This window comes from Rattus norvegicus, chromosome 3 (genome assembly GCF_021556685.1).
Source record: "Rattus norvegicus strain SHRSP/BbbUtx chromosome 3, alternate assembly SHRSP_T2T, whole genome shotgun sequence".
In the NCBI taxonomy this organism is placed as follows: Eukaryota; Metazoa; Chordata; class Mammalia; order Rodentia; family Muridae; genus Rattus; species Rattus norvegicus.
The window spans coordinates 71,143,410-71,150,807 of NC_141536.1; the positions used below are offsets into that span (position 1 = coordinate 71,143,410).

Genomic DNA, 7,398 nt, shown 5'->3' on the forward strand with positions numbered 1-7,398 from the left:
ACAGTCATAGAAAAATGTGAAATGCAAAAAGCTTCTAACCCAAATAATCCAGGACACAATGAGGAGATCAAATCTAAGGATAATAGGTATAGAAGTCAGCAAAAGTTCCCAACTTAAAGGGCCAGTTAATATCGTCAATAACATTATAAAAGAAATGTTCCCTAACCTAAAGAAAGAATTGCCTATGAAAATACAAGAAGCCCACAAAATTCCAAATAGACTGAACCAGAAAAGAAATTTCTCTTTTCACATAATAATCAAAACACCAAATGCACAAAACAAAAGGTAAATATCATATAAAGGCAGTCCTATAAGAATTACACCAGACTTCTCACCAAAAAATATTAAAGCTAGAAGATCATGGTCAGATGTCATATTGACCCTAAGAGAAAACAAATGTCAGCCAGGCTACTATTCCCAGCAAAACTTTCAATTACCTTATACGAAGAAATCAAGATATTTCATGACAAAACCAAATGCACACAGTATCTTTCCACAAATCTAGCCTTACCAAAAAAAAAATACATGGAAAACTCTGACATAAGGAAGGAATCTAAACCCTAGAAAATGCAAAAATATAAATAACAGGAAGCAACAATCACTATTCCTTAACAAAAGTGGATTCAATGACCCAATAGAAAGACATAGACTAACAGACTCAATATGTAAAGAAGACCAGGATTTTGCTACATACAGGAAACACATCTTAGAGTAAAAGGCTGGAAAACAACTTTCCAAGCAAGTGTTTCAAAGAAACATGCTGGAGTAACAATTCTAATACTGATTAAAATTGACTTTCAACTAAAAGTTATCAAAAAAAAAATAAGCAGGGGTTGGGGATTTAACCCACTTGTAGAGCACTTGCCTAGTAAGTGCAAGGTCCTGAAAAAAAAGAAAGAAAAAAAGATAAATAAATAAGCAAGGACACATCACATTCATCAGCGAAAAAAATCAACCAAGATGAATTCTCAATTCTGAATATCTATTCTCCAAATACAAGTGCACCCACATTCATAAAAGAAATATTAGTAAAGCTCAAAGCACACATTGCACCTCATAGAACAATAGTATGAGACTTCAAAACCCCACTTTCATCAATGGAAAGATCCTGTAAACAGAAACTAAACAGACATATAGTAAACCTAATAGAAATTATGTACCAAATAGATTTCACATATATGTGTAGAACATTTTATCCTAACACAAAAGAATATACTTTCTTCTTAGACTCTCATCATACCATCTCCAAAATTGACAATATGATTGGTCATAAAACAGGCCTCAACAGATATAAGAAGATAGAAATAATACCATGCATCTTATCATATTACTATGGATAAAGGTTTGCCTTCAATACCAACAAAAATGACACAAAGCCCACATACACTGAACAGCACTCTACTCAATAATAATTTGGTCAAGAAAAAAAGAAAGAAAGACTTTTTAGAATTTAATGAGAATTAAGGTACAATATGCCCAAACTTATGGGATACAATGAAAACAGTACTAAGAGGAAAACTCATAGCTCTAAGCACCTCCAAAAAGAACCTGAGAAAGAGAGAGCATACACTAGGAGCTTGAGAGCACACCTGCAAGCTCCAGAACAAAAAGAAGGAAATACACCAAAGAGGAGTAGAAGGCAGGAAATTTTCAAAATAAGGGCTGAAATCAACCAAATAGAAACAAATGAACTATACAAAGAATCAACAAATCCAGGAGCTTTTCATTTGACTAAATCACAAGATGGATAAACCCTTAGAAAGACTAACCAGAGGACACAGAGACAGGCAACAAATTAAAATCAGAAATGAAAAGGGAGACATAACAAGAGAAACTGAGTGTATCCAAGAAATCATCAGTTCCTACTACAAAAACCTATACTCAACAAAACTGGAAAATCTGGATAAAATGGACAATTTTCTAGACAGATACCAGGTATAAAAGTTAATTCGGGATCAGATAAAAAATCTAAACAATCACATAACTCCTAAAGAAATAGAAGCAGTCATTAAAAGTCTCCCAACCAAAAAGAGTCCAGGACCAGATGGGTTTTGTGTTGAATTCTATCACACCTTCATAGAAAACCTGATACCAATACTCTACAAGTTATTCCACAAAATAGAAACAAAACAAAAACCTACCAATTCCTTCTATGAAGTCACAATTATGCTTATACCTAAAACACACAAAGATCCAACAAAGAAAGAGAACAACAGACAAATTACACTTATGGGCACTCAAGGCAAATTTCCTGAACAGAATAACAAAAGCTTGTGTTCTAAGATCAAGAATCCACAAATGGAACCTCATAAAACTGCAGGGTTCTTTAAGCCAAGGACACTGTCATTAGGACAAAATGGCAACCAACAGATTGGGAAAAGTTCTTTATCCTACATCTGATAGAGGGCTAATGTCCAATATATACATATAAAGAACTCTAAAGGTTAGACTCCAGAGAATCAAATAATCCTATTAAAAAAGGGGGTTACAGAGTTAAGCAAAGAATTCTCAACTGAGGAATATGGAACGGCTCAGAAATACCTAAAAAATTGTTCAACACCCTTAGTCATCAGGGAAATGTAAATCAAAACAACTCTGTGATTCCACCTCACGTCAAGCAAAATGGACAAAAACTCGTGACAGAAAATACTAGCAAGGTTCTGGATAAAGAGGAACACTCCTCCATTGTTGGTTAGAGTGGAAGCTGGTATAACTGCTCTGGAAAGTAGTCTGGCAGTTCTTCAGAAAATTGGACAAAATACTACCTGTACACCCAACTATACCACTCCTGCACATATACCTGAAAGAAGCTCCAACATATAACAAGGACACATGTTCCACTATGTTCATAGCAGCCTTATTTATAATAGCCAGGAAAGAACCCAGATGTCCTTGAACAGAGGAATGGATAAAGAAACTGTGGAAAATTTACACAATGGAATACTACTCAGGTATTAAAAACAATGACTTCATGAAATTCTTAGGCAAGTGGAAGGAACTAAAAAATATCGTACTGTGTGAGGTAACCCAATCACAAAAGTACATACATGGCATGTACTCACTGATAAGTTAATATTAGCCCAAACGCTTGAAATATTCAAGATACAATTCACCAAACACATGAAGCTGAAGAAGTAACACCTAAATTTGACTGCTTCAGAGCTTCTTAGAAGGGGGAACAATAATATGCAAAGGAGCAAATAAAAGAAAAAATATAAAGGTACACACCTTTAAACCCAGGAAATAAGAGGCAGGTGGGATTCTGTGAGTTTAAGGTCAAGAATTATCAATATATCCAGTTCCAGGACAACCTGGGCTACATAAAGAAACCTCGTCTCAAATACAGATAGAAATAAAATCTCTTTAAATTAAAAAATAGAACTTTACATTCAACTCACTAGGAATACATAAATATTTCCTTTCAGTATATATATGTTAACTGAATGCCTACTCCACACGTAGGCAAATATCATTCCACATCTATTCCCTGCTACTATTTTTTAAAATATTAACTGTCTTCCAAAATATGTGATGACTAGCTTGCTTGCTTTTCTTCTTGAATATGAATAATGTCTTCATTAATTTTCCTATTTAATTCCAATTCCTTAAAATTGAATAATTTTTAAATTATACTGTAAAATTCAGTAAATTCAACATTCAATTCAGTAGCGATATTTATGTTGAGAAATTCCCTCCAGTGAATAAAAAATGTAGATTGGTACAAACATAAATGTTATATATTTTCCATCAAAACTTATCAAAAATAAAGAAGACACTTCATATTCACCAAAGAAAAAATCTACCAGGATGAATTTTCAATCCTGATTATATATGATCAACATGCAAGGCCCCTACATTGATAAAGGAAACATTACTAAAGCTCAAATAATACACTGCACCTCACACAATAGTAGTAGGTAATTTCAATACCCCAATCTTAGCAATGGACAGATCATGGAAATAGAAATTAAATACAGACACAGAGAAACTAACAGAAGTTGTGAACCAAATGGCTTTAACAGATATCTATGGAATATTTCATCCTAAAACAAAAGAATATACCTTTTTCTCAGCACCTCATGGTATCTTCTCCAAAACCGATGCTATAATTGGTCACAAAAAAGGCCTCAACAGATACAAGAATGCTGAAATAAACCCATGCATCCTATCAGATCACCATGGGCAACGGCTTGCCTTCAATAACAAAAAAAAAAAAAAATGACACAAAGCCCACATTCACATGAAAGCTGAACAACACTCAATTCAATGATAACTTGGTCAAGATAGAAATGAAGAAAGAAATTAAAAACTTTTTAGAGTTTAATGATAATGAAGTCACAACATACCCAAAATTATGAGATACAAAGAAAGCAGTACTAAGGAGGAAAACACACAGCTGTGAGTGCCTCCAAAATGAAACTGGAGAGAGCATACAATAGCTGCTTGACTCACAGTGACAGGCCACTAAGGATGCTGGCCAGATATCTGGGCTAAACATGCTCCGAGTGATCAACGAGCCTACAGCTGCTGCTCTGGCTCACGGTCTGGACAAATCCGAAGATAAAGTCATTGCTGTGTATGATTTCGATGGAGGAACCTTTGATATTTCTATCCTAGAAATTCAGAAAGGAGTGTTTGAAGTGAAATCCACCAATGGGGACACTTTCTTAGGAGGTGAAGACTTTAACCAAGGTTTGTTACGGCACATTTTCAAGGAGTTCAAGAGGGAGACAGGGGTTGATTTGATCAAAGACAACATGGCACTTCAGAGAGTTCGGGAAGCTGCTGAGAAGGCTAAATGTGAGCTCTCCTCATCTGTACAGACTGACATCAACTTGCCATACCTTACAATGGATGCAATGGATGCTTCTGGACCAAAGCATTTGAATATGAAGTTGACTCGAGCTCAGTTTGAAGGCATTGTCACAGATCTAATCAAGAGAATTATTGCTCCGTGTCAGAAAGCTATGCAGGATGCAGAAGTCAGCAAGAGTGACATAGGAGAAGTGATTCTGGATGGTGGCATGACAAGGATGCCCCAGGTTCAGCAGACTGTGCAAGATCTTTGTGGCAGAGCCCTGAGTAAAGCTGTTAATCCTGATGAGGCTGTAGCCATTGGAACTGCCATTCAAGGGGGTGTGTTGGCTGGTGATGTTACAGATGTGCTACTCTTGGATGTCACTCCCCTCTCTCTAGGTATTGAGACACTGGGAGGTGTTTTTACCAAGCTTATTAATAGGAACACCACTATTTCAACCAAAATGAGCCAGGTGTTTTCTACTGCTGCTGATGGACAAACTCAAGTAGAGATTAAAGTGTGTCAGGGGAAAGAGAGATGGCCGGAGACAACAAACTTTTAGGCCAGTTCACTTTGATTGGAATTCTCCCAGCCCCTCATGGAGTGCCTCAGATTGAAGTTCCATTTGACATCGATGCAAATGGGATTGTGCACATTTCTGCCAAAGATAAAGGGACAGGACGAGAGCAACAGATTGTAATCCAGTCTTCTGGTGGATTAAGCAAAGATGATATTGAAAATATGGTTTAAAATGCAGAGAAGTATGCTGAAGAAGACCGGAGAAAGAAGGAACGTGTTGAAGCAGTTAATATGGCTGAAGGAATTATTCATGACACAGAAACGAAGCCTGCTAATGAGTGCAACAAGCTAAAGGAAGAGACTTCCAAAATGAGAGAACTCCTTGCTCGAAAGGACAGTGAAACAGGAGAAAACATTAGGCAGGCGGCATCTTCCCTTCAGAAGGCATCATTGAAACTCTTAGAAATGGCATATTAAAAGATGGCATCTGAACGGGAAGGTTCTGGAAGTTCTAGCACTGGGGAACAGAAGGAAGATCAGAAGGAAGAGAAACAGTAAGAGTGGCAGTGCATTGTGGAGCCAGGACAACATACTATGAAGCTTGGGAGTAAAGGAACTTCCTGAACAGAAAAGGGGCAAACTTCAGTCTTTTTAATGTATCTTTGCAGTATTCTATATATAATTTCCTTAATATATAAATCCAGTGACAATAGCTATAACTCATTTAATGGTAATAAAGTCAGCAATAGCAGTTCACTGTTATGTAACTAGCCTGCTGTTTTCAGCTGCACGTAAAGGGGTGGGATGGGGCTGTGTACCAATCATTATTAGGTAAATCTGGTTTGTGCTGAAGTAGCTACATTTTCAAGATGGAAGCCCATTTCACATGCAGTAGAGGTAATCTATCATGGACCTTGAATTGAGATCATATGCAGATGCTTGTTGACCAAGAGCACTGCTATAAGTGACCTGTGTGTACATTTGCTCCTTCAACTGATGCCTTGCAAGACTAAACTCTCTGTGCCATGTTCTATAGGTGCAGAAGATAGGTCAATGGATAACAGCTGTGTTAGCCATAACTTAAAGTGTTCTATCGAGAATTATACAAGCCTCTCATGGGCCTAAGGCATACTTCTCCAGCTACCCTCTTGGGTGGCCGATGTCTGACATCTATATTCTTGATGATTGTTCCTTTTTCATCCATTCTGGATCATTTTTTTAAAATAAAATTCTGAAAGCCTCTTGATCTCCTTTGAGAATGGTAGTAGCTCAAGGACTATGACTGTACCATCAGGTTTGTAAATAGAGGTAAAACCTGAACATTGGCTAAAAGGTTGAACAAATTAAACATGAGGAGGAACTAATAACATGTTGGCATGTATGCTGGATGTGGAAGCCCACTCAGGAAGCAGTGTGAAGCCAGGCGGGGCTACACAATGAGACACCCTGTCTAAATAAAATACTGGCATAAACATAAAAAAATAATCTCTAAAACAAAAGAAGCAAATACACCCAAGAGGAATAGACTGCAGGAAATTATCAAACTCAGGGCTGAAATCAACCAAGCAGAAAGAAAAAAAAAACAATACAAAGAATTAACAAAACCAGGAGCTGTTTCTTTGAGAAAATCAACAAGATAGATAAACCCTTAGCTAGATTAGCCAAAGAGCATGAGACAGTCTCCAAATTAACAAAATCAGAAATGAAAAGAGAGACATAAAACAGAATCTGAGGACCATCCAAAAATGATCAGATCCTACTACAAAAGCCTATATTCACAAAACTAGAAAATATAGATGAAATGGACAATTTCCTAGTTATAAACCAGTTATCAAAGTTAAATCAGGATCAGAAAAATATTCTAAACAGTCCCATGACTCCTAAAGAAATACAAGTCCTTATTTTTTAAATCTTTTTCTTATATATATTTCTTTACTGACATTTCAAATGTTATTCCCCTTCCCTGTTTCCTGTCCATAAGCTCCCATCCCCTCCCTTCCCCCTCCCCCATATGGGTATTCCCTTACTGCCCTCCCCATATTACTCTGCACTGGGGTCCAACCATAGCAGGACCAAGAGCT

At 36.8% G+C, this 7,398-nt stretch overlaps 1 pseudogene; it reads left to right on the top strand.

Annotated features, from left to right (window-relative positions):
- The first annotated feature begins 3,443 nt into the window (after positions 1-3,443).
- On the top strand, positions 3,444-6,557 carry Hspa9-ps1 (heat shock protein family A (Hsp70) member 9, pseudogene 1; annotated as a pseudogene).
- The last annotated feature ends 841 nt before the right edge of the window (positions 6,558-7,398 follow it).